We start from the raw sequence: 21,124 nt of genomic DNA, 5'->3' as shown, positions 1-21,124 counted from the left end.
TGCTTGGAGACAGATCGTCTCCAAGGACCAATCCAATTTAGTTCTTACCAAAATCAGACAGGGTGCCAGTGAGACTTACTCAGATTTCGTAGCCCGACTGTATCAGGCTGTGAACAGATCCATCAGGGACATGGGAGTGAGCAAATTTCTTGTTAGGCAATTGGCTTTTGAAAACGCTAATAAATTTTGTCAGGATATTCTCCGGCGGCATCATAAAAAAGGAACAGTTTCTGAGTATATTTGCCTGTGTTCTGACATAGATTCCACCCAGTTGCAGTCGGTAGCATTAGCGGCAGCATTAAAAGAAACTTTGAGGCCACAGGATTTAAGACCAAAGTCCCGAGGGAGATGTTAAGTTTGTGGGAAAAATAATCATTTTGCGCACGAGTGTCGCATGCGCAATTTTAAGTTCAGGGCTCCATCTACTGGCGATAATAGATATTGCAGGACTCAGAACCACGCGGTGGATTCAGATGGCGCGGATGAGCCCGCCTTCTCGCCGCCGTCATTTCCTCCTAGCGGGAGGACAAAAAACTTCCGTTCGGCCCCTCCCCGGCTGAGCAACAATACGGGGAATTTCAGGGAAGGTCACACAGTGTGACATCACTGGCGCCGACCAGGACAGCCCGCGATTTTTACCGGGACAGAAATCACAGACAGTTTTCTTAGGACCTTCAAAGACAGTTGAGTTAAATCCTGAAATGGGGCAAGAACAAGTCCCTACTGGGATTTTCGGGCCTCTTCCTGATAATACTATAGGTTTAATTTTGGGACGTAATAATTTAAAGGGAACCATTGAGGTAATACCTGGTGTGATAGATTCAAAATTTAAAGTACAGTTAAATGTTACTGTAAAATCCCATTATGCCCTAAGGCTCACCCCAGAGGATACAATTGCCCAATTAATATTATTGCCTTGTGTCTCAGAAAGGCACCTGCCGGCAGATTCAGTTTCTAAACCGCCGGACAGAGTATACTGGTCACAGTTAGTACGGCAAGAATGCTCTTTATTGAAACTTAGAATTAATAATAAAAATTTCCTAGGGATAATAGACACAGGGGCTTATATCTCAGTATTGTCTAATAGATTTTGGCCTAGGAACTGGCCTTTGCATGTAGCACCTGCTAACCTAGGGGGAATAGGACAAGTTTCACAGCCTGCTCAAAGTGCCAACTATCTCCGTTGGGAAGATTCCGATGGGAACAGTGGAGTATTTAAGCCTTATGTATTAGAGTCTTTACCAGCTAACCTATGGGGAAGAGATATTTTAGCCAAAATGGGATTGTTATTAGTTACTCCAAATTCTATAAGGTGAGTTGAGGAAGTTAATCAGAGGTATTTTCCTGGAGATGATAAGGAGACCCTTCAGGAAGAGTATCTGTTTACAAGCCAATCTCCACGACAAAGATTAGTAAATGCTCCATGCCAAAATTTTTACTAGGGGCCCTGAGTACTTCCCCGATCCCTAAGACAGCTGAAAAAATCACATGGCTCACAGAGCAGCCTATATGGATTTCTCAGTGGCCCATCTCAGGGGAAAAGCTTAAAATAATTCATAGATTAGTTGAGGAACAACTTCAGGCTGGTCATATTGAACCAACGCTTAGTCCTTGGAACACACCTATTTTTGTTATTAAGAAAACGTCAGGAAATTGGAGATTACTACAGGATTTAAGGACGATAAATCATGCAATTCAGCCTATGGGATCATTACAACCAGGACTTCCCTCCCCCACAGCCATCCCTTTAGATTATAGCTTGATGGTGATAGATTTAAAAGACTGCTTTTTCTCTATAAGGTTACATCCTGAAGATTGTGAAAGATTTGCTTTCACTGTCCCAGAAATTAATTTTAAGAAACCTGTTAAAAGATATTGCTGGAAGGTACTCCCTCAGGGAATGCATAATAGTCCTACACTGTGCCAAAAATACATTGACCAGGCAATAGATCCCATAAGAAATAGCTTTCCTGATGCATATATTATTCATTTTATGGATGATATATTATTGGCTCATGCTAATTCAGAGGTACTTTCAGAAATTTTTACTCAGTTAGAGACTACACTTACAGCAATGGGTTTATGTATAGCTCCTCCAAAATTTCAAAAGGTGTCTCCTTTTCAATATCTAGGTCAGATAATTCAAGGACATACAATCTGTCCTCAAAATCTTCAGATAAGAGATAAGGAGTTACATACCCTTAATGATTTTCAAAAACTATTAGGATATATTAATTGGCTGAGGCCATCCTTAAAACTAACTACTTCTGAGTTAAGTCCTTTATTTCAGATATTACAAGGAAATCCCTCTCCAACCTCTCCACGTCAGCTAACCTTGGAGGCTAAAACAGCTTTAAGGAGAGTGGAAAGTGCAATTAAAAATGCACAGCTTACTAGAATAGATCCTAAAGAAATAGTGTATTTATTAATATTTCCAACTGAGCATACCCCAACAGGAGCCATATGGCAATGATTAGGAGTTATTGAGTGGATTTATTTATCCCACTCCCCTCAAAAAACATTAATTCCTTTTCATGATTCTATAGCTCAATTAGTAATTAAAGGTAGAACTAGGATTTTACAATTAATTGGATCTGAGCCTGATATCATAATTATTCCATTTTCTGTTCAACAGACTAATTGGCTTTTTCAAACTTCTAGCTCATGGCAGATAGCTTTTGCTGATTTTCCTGGCCAGATAGATAGCCATTATCCTCTTGATAAGATTGTACAATTTGCATCATTAACGTCACTCATTTTTCAAAAAATTGTACGTGCTCATCCAAGAGAGGAAGCTTTATCGGTGTTCATGGATGGTTCCAACTCAGGTAAGGCAGGTTTTTTCAGCCGTGTTCACACAGAGGTAATACAAATTTCTTATACTTCTTCCCAAAGAGCAGAGCTTCAAGCTTTGATTTGTGCCTTAGATTACTTTTCAAATGAGCCTATTAATATCTATTCTGACAGCTTATATGCAGTCGGAGTTACCAAAAATATTGAAATCTCAGTCATTGGGTATACTTCATCACAGGAGTTATTTGAATTATTTCATAATTTACAAAAGACAGTGCTAATTCGAAAGTACCCATGTTTCATAGGACACGTACGTGCCCATACTAATCTTCCTGGACCTTTAGTTTCAGATAATGACAAAATTGATAAGTTAGTAGCTTTTTGTCAACAGATGTCTTCGTATGACTGTGCACTAGCTTCCCATTCCATGCATCATCAAAATGTTTCTAGCTTACATAAAAAATTTAATATTACCAGAGAACAAGCTCGTCATATTGTAAGCCAATGCCCTAAGTGTGTTATTCACACTCCATCTCTGCCATCAGGGGTAAATCCCCATGGATTAAAACCAAATCAAATATGGCAAATGGATGTAACTCATATTTCTCAATTTGGTAAGCAATGTTATGTGCATGTCATAGTGGACACTTATTCTAGATTTATTTTTGCCACAGCACGTACTAAGGAAAATACTCAACATGTAATTTCTCATTGCTTAGCAGCTTTTTCCGTTTTAGGGTGCCCTATGCAGATTAAAACAGATAATTCTCCAGCTTACATAGCTCTTCTTTTCAACAGTTTTGCCAAGAGTTTAAAATTAATTATAAAACAGGAATTCCTTATAACCCCCAAGGTCAAGCCATTGTGGAATGAGCTAATTTATCTATTAAGGTTCAATTACAAAAATTAAAAGGGGGGAATAGGATTGTGACTCCCCAAAATAGCCTTAATCATGCCTTGTTTGTTTTAAATTTTTTAAACTGTGACGCAGAAGGTCACATTGCTGCTGACAGACAAATGTCTCCCTCAGTAACAGGCCCTTTAGGCAGAGTTCTGTGGAAAGATTTACAGACCGGTCAGTGGAAGGGTCCGGACCCGGTAATAACATGGGGCCGAGGCCATGTTTGTATCTTCCCAGAAGGCTCTTTCCGTCCTATTTGGGTGCCTGAACGTTCTATCAGACATGGAGGAGATAGAACCCAGATTCAAGAGACTGAGGATCGACCCGGAGGAGCCACTACCCAGAAGGAGGAGATATCGGAAAAAGATGAAGAAAGACCAGATTGAACCAGCCGAAAAGCTGATTTCGTGGAAAGACGTGAAGAAGCTAACAATCCAGGCTTCCCGAATACTTCGATGCCTAGGAAAGAACAGGACCCCAGTCTTGATGGTAGCCACAGTAATTGCCCTTCTGGGCTGTCAGGTAAAAGGGAATCAAGTAGATACTTACTGGACATATTTCCCAGATCCACCCCTGGTACATCCAGCTGTGTGGACTGGAGAATCTATTCCAGTATTTACTAATGACTCATTCATGATGGGAGGATTTACAGATACTCATATTACTCCCAATCATGTGGCTAGATTTAATTATTCTGGCTACAGTGCCCAATTACCTTTGTGTTGGTCACATGATAAACATGCTGGCTGTCTGAAAATATCATTCGAAGAAAAGACAGCGACTGGTAGACCTAGACTGACAAATAATTCTATTTATGGGGACTTAAAACCTAATACTAGATCAGTAATTAAGATGGGACTTTCCCATAATAAGCCAGTCATTTCTGCAAAACCTTCACCGATACCCCACTGTCCAAATAGTTCTACAATTGAAATTGGCACCTTTCCTAAATGGATGGATTGTATAAATACCTTTCCTGTACAACATAAGGTGTCTAAAGTTAGTGGGTATATTTTAGACTGGTGTCCAAAAATTGATAAGAGACAATTACGAAGAAATGCTGCTATGACACCTGCAGGATTTGTTAGTAATATTTTGACTTATAGTGAAGGAGGTGTTCAAAAAGATATTTGGCGTTTAGTTGCTGCCTCAGAATATTTATGTTTTACAGATAAACCTTTACCAGAATTTGTCGGCAAGAACTGTAAAGAGGGATCTTGCTATGGCTTACGAGCTTGTGTCCAATCTTCTTATGTTTTAATTATTGGAATTGTAAAAGTTAAATGGATAGATTACAGATATATTGTTACTTGTAATAAGTGCAACCTAACCAATTGTATTACTAGGTATAATGGAGGAAAAGGAGTGCTGATACTTCATCAGCCCTCTTTTGTTTTATTACCAGCTAATATTTCAGAGCCATGGTATGCTGATGCTGGTTTACAAGTCTTGCAGCAAATTCATGCCCAGCTAACAAGACCTAAACGTGCTATTGGAGTCATAATTGTTGGCGTTTTAGCACTGGTCATGTTTATTGCCTCAACTGTCTCTGCGTCTCTGACATTGTCTCAGAATATTCAGCATGCAAAATTTCTTAATAATTTAGCTCAAAATACTTCCAAGGCTCTGCGTAATAAAGTAAATATTGATGAAAGGATTGAAACTAAATTAAATGCCTTAGAGGCGACTGTTATAGACATAGGTAATGAACTTTCAGCCTTAAAATTTAAAGAAAGGCTTAAATGCCATGCTAATTATAAGTATGTATGTGTTACAGCTGCCGAGTACAATGCTTCTCTCTGGGATTGGGAGAAGGTTAAAAAGCATTTATTAGGTATTTGGCAAAATAGTAATAACAGCTTGGATATTCTGGAACTTCATCACCATATCCAAGACATTCAAAATAATAGAGCTGATTTTTCAGATCCTTCTTCTTTGGCTAACCAAATATTGAAGGAGTTAAATGGATTCAACCCTGGAAATATTCTTAAACACTCTGCTTGGTACATTATTGGATTATTCTCCTTGCTGTTAATTCTCTTTTGTGTTGTAATCATAAGATGGTGAGTCTTCCAATCAAGGATCCAGAAACTCCAGAGAGTGAACTGCTGCCTCATTGTTAAGAAAATAAAGGGGGGATATGTGGGAAGCCATTCTAACACGTGATTGGGTGACTCCCGTTAAGGGTCTGAGGCGCTTTGGCTGTGTCGAAACTTTCCTGGCCCTTTCCTGATGAGAGAGCCCATCCCTGTGGGGGTGAGCCTGACCACTGACCCCGGGGGACCCAATCACTGACCCTGACCTTGGAGTGCAGCCCCCCCTCAACCTTCATTGGATGGAATTTTCCCCCTGAATCTCTTGTTCCCCAATAAAAGGCACTCCCCGGCGTGTTCACTCTCTCTCTCTCCTGCTAGCCCTGAGTAATCCTTGCTGCCCTGCTGGGCGGTTAGAGGTGGGAACCAGAGAGGTGAGCCGCCTCGGATCTAGCAATAGAAATAAGGTAACTGAGTCTGTGTGTTTTATTTCGATCTCTTCTAACTAACTTTATGCCTAGAACCTCATTAATGAAACCATTGCACAGGCCACATGATAGATAGGAACTTTGCATATATTAATCCAAGTGTGAAATGAAGGTCTGATTGTTATTATTTTGGAAAGATAATACTGAATTTCAAGGGAGATTAAGGTTATGATAGTATAGTGGGAAATGAGGGTCAGAATACTGAGATCTGGAAGCAATAATTTATAAGTAGCACCACAGCTCAGAGGGATAATTGCCAATGTCTAAGCCCTAAGCATAATAGGGCTTATACTTTTATACATAAGCAAATTTGGGGTACATCAAGGTAAGGGAGTTGGTGCAATTCTATTGGAAGGTGCATTCTACATTTCTTATAGAGGTACAAGTTTGTCAACAGTCTAGGGACTCAGCTCACATAGCTTAGGGATTTTTATGGCACTAAGCTAAAGGGGGATTGTTCTATTCCCACTACTTTTTTCCTGCTTCTGTTCCTGCAGTTATCTGTTACAGCTACTTGTTAGCCGCTTCAAACCTCTATGGTTAAATGTCATTAAGCAGATTTGCTATGTGTCAGTGTGCAAAACCACAGCCTGTCTGCTCTTAAACTGCTAAAATTCTCATTTTGCTATACCATGGGATCTATTCAATATTCCCAAGGGAACAGTGTATTAGATGCACTTTTGACCTTTTGAAAAAGTGGAATTGCTGTTTTAAGTAGGCTCAAGGGTTTTAAAATTTCTTGTTTAGTGAACCTTGTTGAATTATACAGCATCACTCACTCCCACTCCCGGGGAGGGTTGTCATTTAGAAGGAGCCAAACTATCAGACCCTGTCCCCTTTTCCTCCTCCTTTTGTTCTAGATCCAACCCTAACTTCCTGAATGTATTCTTATGCAAGAGGGAGGCTAATAATGTACTAATATTTGGATGCATATCTCCCAATATGTCACTCTGCTCATAATGTGTCTTTTCCTAAGATCACCTTGTCAGCATGGAGGGCTCCTGTGGCCTAATCGCTCTCCAACAGGAACCAGGTCACCTTATGTCCAACCCTTGTGTATCAGTGCTAGCCCAACCCCTTACCTGCAAGAGTTCTTCTATTATAGCTTGTGGAACTCTTGAAACCTGACCTATCCCCAGCAGCACTGAAGAACTTCTCTGTAACTTTGTCCATCCATGAGTTTGTGGCCAGTGTGTCTGCAACCTTAAACTGTGAGAATGAGGAGAAAGTCCCTTTGGAAGCCTCCTTTATGTACCCAATGGATGAAGACTTTGATGTCTTTAGCTTTGAGGACTTGGTGGATGGGAAGAAAATTGTGGCAGAATTACAGGACAAGATGGAGGTACAGGAGATGGGTTCTTTGTCTTCTCCCTTCCTTTAATGATTAATGTGAACTCTTTAAGATCTCATTCAAATGCACCTTCACAAAAAATGATGGTGTTGGATGCTTTTCCCTTCACTCACATGTAAATGCTGTTTCCTGAAATCATTTAAGGATAAATCAGTTAAAGGCATTCAAACTCCACATGTGAAATTGAGAAGACCCATTAATTTCTTTCTCTAACAGTCTTTTTCTGTAGTCCTGTCTTTTCATTTGTTGTTACCTTTCTTTCCCATCCCTCCTATTTTCCTTAGGCCCAACACAACTATGAGGGTGCCATATCCCAGGGTCAGGAGGCCTATTCATTGAAGGAGGACTCATACTCCAGAGATGTTGCAATGTGGGGAACCTCCAGCCTGGGTCAAAGGTGGAGCTCACCCTGAGGTATGTTCAGGAGCTGCCCTTGGACGCTGATGGGGCCCTGCGCTATGTGCTCCCAGCCATCCTAAATCCTAGATACCATCTCCCTGGTGATTCCTTTTCCCCTTTGAATACTGGGGTGGAATAATAGGGGATTTGTATCCTTCATTTTGGGGTGTGCCAAAACTATTAGAAAGGAAAACAGAATGAAAGTAATTTTTTGTAGAACATCTTATAGATAGTTGCCTTGATATGAAAACTCCTCTAGTCGCCTTGGAGGAACTGCCCTACACACTCAGCATGGTTGCCACCATCAGCTCCCAGCATGGCATCCAGAGGGTCCACTCCAATTGCCCCTTGAACGCTGTTGCGTTCCTTGCAGATGATAAGACTTCTGCTCAGGTAATCAGTAAGAGAGAACTGTTGTTGCCAGGACCCTATTCCTTGGGTCCTGACTTTGTCCAGCCCTTCCCAGGTGGTCCTTACTTTTCCCTATTAACCCAGAGGGGGATGCACCGTGCTCCCTCCTCACCCAGGTTTAATGTTCTGAGTCTTCTCCTGATTCTCCCTCTGCTCCTAGTCATGCTCACTGGTGGAAGAAGCCTGTGGCCCTCAGCTCTGACCTCAGCTCCAGGCAACAAAGAGTGATGGTTCTAACCTGACTCCCTTGATAGTCCCCAACTCAGGTTTCCTTGGCTGAAGGACACAAGTTTAACAGGGACATGGAACTCCTGGTTTACTACAGGGAGGTGCACAGCCCCCAAGTATCTGAGGAGATGGGGATGCCTGAGAAGAAGCCAGGTATTTTTTTCTCCCTTTCTACTCAGTTTTTGGCAGATGACTGTCTTAGAATCACTCTCAAATATCCTCACTTCTGTTTTCTATCCAGTAGCAGCTAAACCTACTCAAGTGAAATATTGAAAGAGCTTCACTGCAGCACACCAAGAGGTTGGCTTGGGAGTATGCTGTGGCATTGTCTTATAGGCAAGTTTAAGTAGTAGATAGTTAGATGAATAATGTGAACAAATAATTCATAACAGAAAATACAGGCATTTATATACATGCAACAGTGATCAGTCCAGATACAAATGCAAATAAAAATGAGCACATGACATCTTTATATTTTTAAATATCAAAGATTTGCAAATATAATGCTTCATGTTTCAAAAGGTATAGTGAGTTTGGGACTGTCACAGATTACTGTGAACAAAATGTTTTGTGTTGATCTTTTCAAGACAAATTTTGCCATATATATCTAAATAAATGCTCAATTTGGTAACTGCAATTTTTGGAATGTTACCTAAGGACATAAATCTAAATATAAATAAAAATATACACTGGATACACTTTAATAAAACAATTTTAATAACATCAAGTGTTAAATGATTAAAATTATTTCATTCACTATGCTGTGCCCTCATTAATGTGATAAGTTAATATGTAGCTACTGAAATATTATACATTGGCATTTTGGAATAATTTGGAAGAAAGGCCTCCATGTAACTGGAAGTAAGAAATAAGTCTCACAAGCAGGTTACCACTATAAAATAACATATGCCATAGGAAAAAACATTTTTAAAAAAGGAAGTATGAAAATAGTCATTGGGATTAGATTAAGACAATGTTTGGTTTCTTAATTTCTTTTTATAATCCAGTGAATAACCCTTATTGATAGATTCTTCATACCTACAGGTAATATTCCTGAAATTCTTTCTTTTTTTAAATTGTGACAAATAATAAAATTTAACATCTTAAATATTTCAAGTGGACAGTTCTGTGACCTTAATTAATTCATCCTTCACCACAATCACCACTATTCATATCTAAAATTTTATAATGCCCTAGTTATTAATTTCTAATACTGTTTAGTGTCTTAGTAAGTTCAGTTTCTTATTTTTCCCTAATTTTTCTTATTATCTAAATCTTCCTGAACACATATGTGCTTCTCCTAATAACAAAAAGTGGTACAACCAAGTCAGTCTATTGTTCTCTTGGGCCTTCCTGGATGCCTGCACTGGGGTGCAGAGACCATAAAGTATTACTGGAAAGATACCTCCACTCAGCAGCATTTTCCACATGGTTAGAATGGAGGTATTGTTGGGGACAGTGACATTCACAGGGACATGGTTGGGACTAGACTCATGCTTACACAACTATAACCGCTCTGAAGAGAGTTCCCTGGAGTCAGTTCCCACAGGCCATCCCAGGCTCTCATTACTGATGTGTGGCCAAGGTAGTTTCATACACTTGAGCTTGCAAAGTGGCATTCTTTGGGTGGCCTCACTTGGCAACCATTATTCCTTAGGGCCAGCTGTCCATGATGAGGTCCCAACCTCAAAAATGTTTGCTATAACCAGTTCATCTCCCATGAATCTGCACTCTCTGCCTTGTACATTAGTAATCTGTGTTTGATTCCTATTGGTGAGCTCTTCATGCCTGTGAAATACATTATTAGTGATTGGTTCTCAGAACATTATTTCATAATGTTCAATTTTAGAAGATAAGGATTGAGATCTCTGTCTCTTTTCTTGTCTGATATTTTTCTAGGCCCCTTGCAGATGTCCTTATCTACTCCCATGGCCAGTTCTATTGGCCACAGAGGGACATCAAGGACATCCTTATCAGTCTCATGAATCTCTTCCAGCAGTGGTAGTCAAGTTCAGCTTTGTAGCTCACATATTTGATCAATTTGATTTGCTGTACATTTAACCACAAGGAAGCAAATGTAATCTTGCAATGGCAACCTGGCTCAATAAAAACGTTTTAGTGTTGTGCCACATGAAGCATACCAGTATAGAGAGGAAAGCACAACATTATTTTTTAAAAACTTAGAAGTATTTACTATATTAAGGGAATGATGTCTTTTTAAAATTAAAATTTAATTAAAAAATAACTGTATAAAAATAACTTTTAGAAATAATTTTATATAATTATTAAGGGTTCAATATGAGTTGAGTCCTCAGCTTAGTTTCATAAGGGTATCACTTAGCCAACAAAACAATCATATGAAGTAGATATTATATACCTTGATTTTTCAGATGAGGAAACTGGGGATAGCAAGGGGTAGGGTTAAGGTTTGAAAAATCTTGTTTGAAAACAAGGAAGCCAAGATTGGTGAAGTTAAAGATAATTTGAAGGAGGCTGAAAGAGTTATAGTAGACAATACACATGCAGTGCTCACCATGTATCTGGTGGTATTCTGAACAGTTCATATGTACTAACTCCCATCATTCTTATTCAACCTTTCTGACATCTCAGGACAGTGGCAGCCCAACAAAACCCAGGTGTTTCTTGTCACAGAAAGGAATCTACCTTACTCATCAAAACAATGCTGCATTGTATATCCAGATGTCTGGATTGTATATACATAATTTTCAATTAGTCTTTATCAAATATTTTGTGGATGATACCTACTATATTCAGTAGCCTGTTTGATTAGTAGAGTATCCCATGAATAAAAGATTAAACTGAAACAGGTTCCATGGTCATATTGAGTCTCAGGCTTCTAAGGATTTAATTCTACCATTCTAGATTCAGTTTATAAAAATACAATAATGGTACCCCATTCCATATCCTCTTATATTCTCTGAAATATAAAAGTGGAGTTAATATAATCTAGTCATCATTTCATTTCCATCTCAATAATGATGTTTTAATTCCAGCCTCCATTTTCATTCACACCTAAACATAAAATCAGATATAGCTTTAACAGTTTATCCACTCAGGGTGGTCTCCTCTGTTTTCCCTCATCCCATGGTTTATGTGAAGCTATTTGAATTCAACATGAACCCCAGAACTTTCTTTTCTTAGAGAGAATATCAGTGAGTCCTCATACCAAATCACATGGAATTTCATTGGTGTGTATATTGCTTTTAAATACTCTTGTAATTTATGAGCTTCAAAATTATGTATATGAGCATCAACCTTTCAAAGGTGCAATTAAAGACTTAAACAATGACCTTTGTGATAAGATTACCATTGGTTTGATATGAAGAAGGTGTTGCTTCTGCAGATAAACTTATCTGCTGCTTCTTTTAGCAAATGCTGGAAAATGTTCATCTCATGTGTCTCACTCATTTGCTAAGCTTCCAGGAAAATAGCTTCCAGGGACACTGTTAAAAGGGTTGATTATTCTTCCTTTACTTTTTTATATGTATATGCCTCACTTGCCAAAGCTCTTTATAAGCTAATACTGCCTAAGAATCAAACACAGAAATTTAGATTTGAGATTTTCCTGTTCACTATTGAGTTCACTATAATTGATTTCTGGCTGCTTTAATATTCTTGCCCTTTTTTCTCACAGGATCTTTATCCATTTTGTATAAGGAGATCTTTCTGTCATTGTGAGTTTCTATCCAGACATCCCTGAAGATGAGGCATCTGTGACCTGTGCAAAATTTGTCTTCCTTATGGACTGCTCAGGAAGTATGTGGTGCCCCATGAATAACCAGAACCAGTCTCAGTCACACATAGAGGCAGCCCAGGTAAATCCAGTTTCTTCTTCTGAGTCAGGTAGACAAGTGAGGATGAACCCGAGGGGTTAAAGTGGGGTGCATTTGGAGGTGTAGGTCTGTTCTCCACCTGAGCAGCAGATGATATGACCACTGGAGGCCTTGGAAGGTAAAGTGGCATGGAACCAAGGTGACAGGCTGCAGTCCTAAGAGTTGGCTCGGCGGGGTCTGAGAAGGTCCTGTCACTCTCTCTTTATCCTCTCTCCCCTTCAGGAAACACTGATTCTGCTGCTGAAGAGTTTGCCTATAGGCTGCTATTTCAACAACTATCAATTTGGATCTTCCTATGAGAAATTCTTTTCATAAGTTTCTTAAAACACCAGAAAATTAATCTTTTAAAGAAAGGGATTAGATTGTTAAAGATATTAGTGAAGAATTGATCTATGCTTTGGGAATTTCAGGTGGGATTACTATTTGACTTGGATTTCTCAGCTATGTGCAATGTCCAACTGCTGTTCTATCCCTGTGTGTGTTTGTTTCTCTCAGGAAGAGTGTGAAGTATACTCAGAAAAGAATGGAAGAGGTGGTGAAGAGAATTAAGCTCATGAGCAAGGACCTAGGGGGCACTGAAATCTTGGCACCACTTCAGAACATTTACAGGAAGCCCTCCATCCCTGGTCACCCCCTACAGGTAGGAATTGGAACAGACATAACAGAAGGCCACAGGGAAATGAAAAAATCAGTCCCTGAGCTTCACTACAGGAGTTTCAAAATGTGATGTATAATTGGAAGACTCTATTTTATAATAATTAACTCAGTCTGATGGACAGGGGAGCTGCCTTTGTGGAGTGCCCAAAAGCCTCTGACAAAGTCAGTGTGTGGAGGAGCTGAAAATCCCCAGAGTTGCAAACAGACCTGTGAGGATGCTGTGCAGTGCCAGGGGAAGTGCATGCCTGTTTGAAGAGCCCTGGAGTCTCTGGAGTGAAACAATTAGGGTTTTCAAGAGCAAATTCTGATACTTTAGGATGAATTTAAAGTTCAATGTGTATTTTCTTTCTTTATACAGCTTTTTGTCTTCACAAATGGAGAAGTTGCTGAAACACTTAGTGTAATTTAAAAAGTTCAGTTTAACCACGAGAAACATATTTGAATGTGAAACAATCTGAATGTGATTTCTGCTGGGGTGACCAGACCCTAATGGTGCCACTTACAACCTACAGCCTCATAATACCAGTGTTTACATCAGGAATTGTCCTCAACACAAAATATATATTGCATAAATTTTTGCTATTAATATAATTATTACCTTATATTCATCCACACCAAACATTTTAGTGAGTTCTAGGCAGAGATTTCTGGTCAATAAAAACTTTCAGTTTTGATTTCATACATGAAAATATTGTAAAACTATGCATGTAAGCACTATATATATAGCATGGGGACAGTTCAAAGTTCATGTTGGAAAAGTAGCAGTGAGGGCATCAAGATGCTGGAAGAATTTGGTCTTCAGAGAGAATGATACCTAATTAATTGCATTCATCATAATGTGATGTCACTAGATTTGAGGATGATGATTCACACTAGCCAAATGAAAAAAGTTTTGTTATGTAAATCTAAATCCATAGTATTAATTTACAATGGAAACTATTTTTTCATGCTGTTTATATATATATATATATATATATATATATATATATTAGTATTATCAAGGCATTCTCTGTTCATAGATACATTTATTTATGAAATCAGACAGTTTAAGTATGTTCTGGTGCACACAAACTAGGACACAGTAAGATATTTCCAACTGAAGATCAGAAGGCCACATATTAAGAATGGCCTTCCTGGGCAGATCCAGTGCCCTAATAGTACCAGGGAGGTACACGGAAAAAGTTTCTATATTTTCTTTCCCTTGTCAGAGTAATGTTCTGCTCAGCATAATGCTTAGTGCTGTTGACCATTTGGTAGGGAAATGAATGTGGATAGATTTGTTAAGTTTTCAGGTCCCCAGTTCTTTATTTGGGAAATGGAAGAGAAACCTGATGCCAGAGATTCAGCATGCTTAAATTCTACTATTAATTTCAGGTTATTTTAAAGTTCCCTGAATGTACAACATGTTCAGTGAATGGCTTCTATTACAGTTCTCATCAGGGAAATAGATTAACTTATCCTGTAGCTGTCACCATTCCTTGTTAATTGTGTAAGTCCTTTCTTGAGTGCCCATGTCTAAACTCCATTTATTTATAATTGCAGATGTTTCTCATTTGGCATTGGAGAAGGAATTTCCACCAGCTTAATAAAAAGCATTGCCCAGGTGACAGGGAGCACTTCAGAGTTCATCACAGGTAAGGACAGGATGCAGTTCAAGCTGAGGGAAAAGCCCTGTGTCCAGAGATGGTCAATCCAGACCAAGTACACAGCAGGGTAGGGGACACTGCTATAAGGGAAGGAGCCCAACTTGCCTCCAGTGTGCATTTTCCCAAAGGCCTGGGCTTTGTCCTTAGCAGAGCTACATGTGGTCTCAAAACAAATGTGACCACTGTACATCTGGAATATGGCCCAATTACTTGGAAGACCAGAAATAAGAATTTAAAAGAGGTTGAGTCTTTTGTATTTGAGAACAAATTCAGAGAAACTAAGAGCTTTGGCTATCATGTTTGAGACTCCAGACCTGTGCTTCAGGACCTCTTTTAGTGGTAAATTGGTGATCCCTTATCAATGTGCACAAGGAGATATCCCTGGTTCTATTTCTAAGCTCCTCTTTTTTCTTTCTTTCTTTTTTTGGTACTGGTGATTGAACTCAGTGTCTCTCAATCACTAAGCCACATACCCAGCCCTATTTTGTATTTTAATTAGAGACAGGGTCTCACTGAGTTGCTCAGCACCTTGCTTTTTGCTGAGTATGGCTTTGAAGTTGCAATCCTCCTGCCTCAGCCTCCTGAGCTCCTGGGATTACAGGTGTGCATCACTGCACCCAGCTCTAAACTCTTCTTTCCCAGTTGCTGCCATGGCTTCTTTAGTTCTATTATCTGGATATCAACTTCCCCTAGCATATCTTCATTCACATTTATGCTATTAAATCTCTCAACCTTTGCTTTCTCATGTGTAAAGCAAAAGAGATAATACCCACATCCCAATGTAGTATTAAGAATTACGCATAACACGTGTTATGTCACACAGCACCTGATACATAATAAACATTCAGTTAATTGTGGGTATCCTTCTCATCCTTATTTGTTTCTGCCTATTTGGTTCCCTTTCCACCATCAGGCTCTTAGGTCCCTGAAGTACTCTCTACAGCCTGCTATATGCAGTATCTCTCTGAGCTGGAATTTGCCTCCTGGTGTGCCTGCTACCATGCTTTCCATGGAACCAACTGCCATGTTTAAAGATCAGAGGTTAATCATAAATGCCCTGCTCATTGGGAAAATGCAAGTGAGGCAGATTAGCAACTGTCCTGACAATTTCAATAAAGTTAGTAGGTAGATTTACATTTCAGCAAGACTGCAAATCCCAGGGAGAGCCAGCCCACCATCTTCCGTATCATTTCAAGTCTCTGACTTCCTGGGCTATCTGATGGCTACTTAGAAATTTTAATGTGCTGAGCTGGGGAGATGCCACTGTTCCAATCATTTGTCTGGTCATGTCTGCCTTCCATCACTTCTCTTCTCTAATTTTTAGGCAGTTGAGTCTACAGGAGAAGCATGCCTCAAGTACATGCTCCAGAACAAGAGTTTTAAGCATAAGCTGACATTTTCTCTACAACCCAAGTCAGATGCCAAGTGAGAATTCAGTTTCCCTATTCTTTTCCCACATTTCTCTTCATTTTTCTTCCCTTTCTTCTTTTTTTCTGTCATCCTTGCTGTGTGGATTCCTTTGCTTGTTTTAGCTTCAATTGTTTCCCTATATTTGCCTTTTCCTTTATGAAATATTCAATCTTCTTTCTGCTCTTCTCTGACATTTTCTTCACTCTGCCACCCCTAACATTTGGAACCCCAAATAACTGTAAGGTGTTTTCTGTAAGTCTCAGAATGTTTTGTTTCATTTTTTTTTCTCTTAGATTCACCATTCACCAACTTGGTAAAACGTCCTTGACCAGAGAAAAGACTTGGGTTTCAGTGAGACCCTAGTTAAAGATAAAGAAGACGTGTTGAAGATCAGCATTGAATCTAGAGACATCAGCTCCTTTACAACATTCATTGCTATAAACAAGGAGCTTAAGCAGTCAGTTCAGGGTCCCCTGGCTTATAGACAGATTCCAAGGCCAATTTTGTTCAAGGATGCAGGTAGGAGGCCAAAGATGTGTTTTCCTGGTGAGTTTATCCCATTCAGACTCCCACAGACTAAGTGTCCTGGATATCTGAGTATACTATTTAAAGGAAAAGCTTGTGAAAGACCTTAAACTGTCTCATTTTCCTTGTGCCTCCATATCCAAGGTTGTCTGGTGAATGTTAAACATTTTTTCTGTGCTAAGGAGCTAAAATGTGGCCCACTCGCAGAGAGATTTAATATGGAAGGATATTAGAATATAGGAAGTACAGAGAAACATCAAAAAACCAAATTATTGCCAGGCACAGTGGCACACACCTATAATCCTAGAGACTCAGGAGGCTGAGACAGAAGGATCTTGAGTTCAAAGCCAACCTCAGCAAAAGTGAGGAGCTAAGCATCTCAGTGAGACCCTGTCTCCAAATGAAAGACAAAATAGAACTAGGAATGTGGCTCAGTGGTCGAGTGCCCCGAGTTCAATCCCCAGTATCCCCTCCAAAATAAACCAGTTTAAATCTGAAGCTAGTTTATCAATGATATGGTAAATGATCCCCTAGATGGCTGGTTCCTGATACTGGGAGTGGTAGAACAGAGGACTCGAGAGAAAGAAAAATAGCCCCTGAAGTTAGTTGGAAAGTTTCTACTTCTTCCCCCAGGGAGAAGTAGAAACATTTGTGTAGAAGAGGGTCCAGTATCTCAATTTATGTAGTGGAACCAAACTACTAAAAAGAACCATAGTATATGTGAATCTTTTCAGCAGTACTCAGCAGATTTGGCATAAGAATGGAGCAAGTAGAGAGTTGGGCTAATTTCAATGTTGGGAGTTTGCTAGATAGGTGGGATGAAAGCAAATTAACAATTTGGAATTGAAAATATCAGTAATGCAGTGGCAACTGTTGGACTTGATATTTAGATTGCATACAGAATAAAGATGAAAGGAAGTTTATATATGGGAAAAATAGAGAAATTATGACTTATATGTTTTAGATGAAGTCAAATTTCATGTAAAATGTCTAGGTAAGAAACTGGAAAAATGAATATTTTAAAAGTAAGATTTTTTTAGTTTATTTTTTATAAATGGGACAAGTCTGCATGATAAAAGGCTTATCATGTCTGGGAGTATAAAATTAAAGGAGAAAATAGAGCCAAAGTCATTGAATTTGAGGAGGTTAAGAACCTTTGCATTAGGAAACTGGGTAGGCTGTCTCCATGGGTATGCTGAAAACCTTCAAGATGATGGCAGACCTTAGAATGAAGTAGAAGTCTACAATCTGGGTTTCAGAAGCCTTAATTCCTAAAAAGGATAATGCAAATTGATTGCAAATTTACTAATTTACTAATTGTTTCATGACAAGAGAGCTCTCTTGAGAAATCTGTATTGAATGTTCTGGTGGGATTGATCCTCATGAACAGATCGTGAGCTAACACATTTCCTCCCCCACTGCCACCTTTTTCTCCATCTCTCCCCCATACTTTGTTCAGGGAAACACTAGTGATTCTAAGGATATACAGAACACTTATCCAAATCGCTAAAATGAATGTATTAATAATAATCCTCTCTCACAGGGTCAGCTGCAGTCGTGCTAGGAAGCAGTAGTGATATGGTGGAAACTGAGCTAAGCTTGGGAATGCCTGGGCTCTTCTGTTGTTTAACCTTAGGAAAGAACTCTAAGTTTCTGTGTTCATATTTGTAAAATTGGGTTAAGACAAACCATCTTACACATTTTTTTGGTCATCAATCTAAGAAACATGAAAATGCACTGGAAAACTACAACAACCACAAATGTTAGATGAAATTGCTTATGAATGAGTGTTTAAAATTACAATAAATGATGAATTTGTTTTTCTTTATAACTCAAAGAAGGAGTCATACTGTTTTTGATTTGAGATACAGCTTTATCTTTAACCAACTTAGTTACCTCAGTTACTTTGATTAAATGCTTAGAGACTAAATTGTATATCTTAAAATATCGGGGAGATACTACCTGTCTAATAAATTTACGGTATTAAGTGAAAGAGATTGTGTTTACAGATCACACAAGACAATGTCAGAACATAGCAAATGAACAATAAGCCTTAGCTATTATTAGAACTATTGTCTAGTTGGGCTCAGTGGTTCATGCCTGTAATCCCAGTGGCTCAGTAGGTTGAGGCAGGAGGATCTTTGCACTTTAGGCAGCTTCATTAATGTTTCTGAGTTTCAGTTTCTTATATGTGGATCTGAATAGTAATAATAATGGTAACTTATTCTTATAGTACACTTAAAAAATAAATCACACTTTTAAAAGTTTGATCCCATTTTTGGAACATAATAAGCATTCATTATATAGGTGTGTGTGTGTGTGTGTGTGTGTGTGTGTGTGTGTGTATGTGTGTATGTTCTATTATTATTATTACCATTATCATTACATGTGTATTCAACTATTATTACTATTATCTTTATATATATTCAATTATTATTAATACTATTATCATTACTAAGTGAATAATGAGAAGAAGAGAAACCAGTAGGGGTTCTGTTTTTGGGATTGAGGTCTCTGATAGCTTCATGACTGTGGCATGCTTGGTGGCTAGGATGTTTCTGTGCAAAGACACAGAATGCCTGGCTGCTGGGAAAACATCTGTGCAAAGACACAGGATGCCTGGCTGCTATATCTTCATGTTCTTCATGAGGAGGCTCTGTTAGTCTTATCAGCCTCAACCTTGATCCTAGGCACACAACTCCTGGGAATAAAGGAACTCTCTTGTCAGACAACCATAATGTATCACTGAGCCTAAACCTGCACACATAACAGAAACTTTATACAATGAACTTTCTTGAGAGCTATACAAAGCTCCTAACACATTGCAACTTAGTGTATAACTGAGGAATACCCTGCATAATGTTGCTAAGTCTGTAACCTGCCTAGTAATACAATGAACACTATGTACTAATGATGCCAATGACCTAAAGTAACCTATTGATATAAATAAGGCTTGGCAGCTTGACCTCTCTGCCATTCTGCCATCTTTTTTTCCTGCCTCTGCATTTTGTCTCTGGGCCACTTTTCATTTTCCTTACAGGAACTTATATGTCCCAGGCACCACACCACACTTGACTTGTATAACCTTCCTGATTATTGGTGTTCTTTGCTTTTATTCTACATGAGTCACCGTATTTCCCACTTCATCAGTAACATGAATTTGACACTTTCCTTGCTGCTTCTATATTTTGATAATATTTTCAAGTTGCTAAAGTCCATGTAGAATAGATTAAAGGGATAGAAAGAGCCAGAGCACTTTCTTGAGATAGAATTATGGGTCTTAGCATTATCAAATCTAGAGGAATGTAATCTGAAAAGGATGTGATCTAAGTCTACTCAATAGTGTTAACAAGACATATACTTGAAAATAATTACAAAATACAAGCATTAATGGAAGGTGCTTAAAGAACACTGTTTCAGATGTATAAAATAAAGAAAGAGTTTTTCTTAGGATTTAGGGGATTTTTTAAAAGAATTTTTATTGGTACATTGTAATTATATATAGAGAGATTTATTAGTCATAATCTAACATGAAAATTACAGGATTTGATGAGTGTCATTTGCCAGTATTTTCTCTTTCTCTCCTCTCCTGCCTTCCTTGATCTACTTGTTCTACTCATTTCATATCCCTTCTACTATTATAATTATGGCAATTATTAGTATTATTTTAATTAATGGATTATCATAATATAACTTGTATATATAATATACATAATCATACAAATATGATTATATATATATTTAAAAATAAAACATTTTTAAAATGCTGAACCATTGCTTGGAACATAGTAAGCATTAATTAATTTTATATTAATATGTAAAATTGAGATACATGTACATCATGTACATATGATTCATTGTGGTATATTTGTACATGGACATAGCATAATTTGGTAGAATCTGTTTCCCCACACTTCCCCATGTCTTCTGTTTTCTCCCTCACTCTTGGTCCCCTTCCTCCACTCTGTGTGACTCCCTTCTATTTTTATGAGATTCTTTTGTAAGGCGAATAACAGGTAAAGCCATTATTCATATTGAGTGCCTAGTTTCCTAACACTATTTTTTCTGCTATTTGCAGAGTCTAATGAATAATTGGAGTTTGTTACTTAAAGATATGAGAATTCAAAATATAACTGTGATCAAAAAGATTATATCCATGGGAAAAAGTCTCCTAACTTGGGGATATTTTGAATATTTCTGTAAATTTCTCCTCTTGTCATAGTAAACAATCATTTCTCTTAAAAATAGTTTTTCCAAGATTGGATTGACTGACTCTGAAATAGCCACATCTTTTTACCTGAAATTTTTACATAGATTTTGCTCTTGACTTTCATATGTCAAGTTGCTTCTTTTTAAAAACATAGTCAAAGCTTAATAATGTGACATTGTTGTACAGATTTGGCGTTTCAGACTCCTTCTCAGGGGTAG

General features: G+C 38.4%; 1 pseudogene; it reads left to right on the top strand.

Annotated features, from left to right (window-relative positions):
- The first annotated feature begins 394 nt into the window (after nt 1-394).
- Nucleotides 395-21,124, top strand: LOC113192562 (von Willebrand factor A domain-containing protein 5A-like; annotated as a pseudogene).

This window comes from Urocitellus parryii, chromosome 4, assembly GCF_045843805.1.
Source record: "Urocitellus parryii isolate mUroPar1 chromosome 4, mUroPar1.hap1, whole genome shotgun sequence".
NCBI lineage: Eukaryota > Metazoa > Chordata > Mammalia > Rodentia > Sciuridae > Urocitellus > Urocitellus parryii.
Note: the sequence above shows the minus strand (reverse complement) of the source record. Positions and strands in the feature narration are given on the sequence as shown.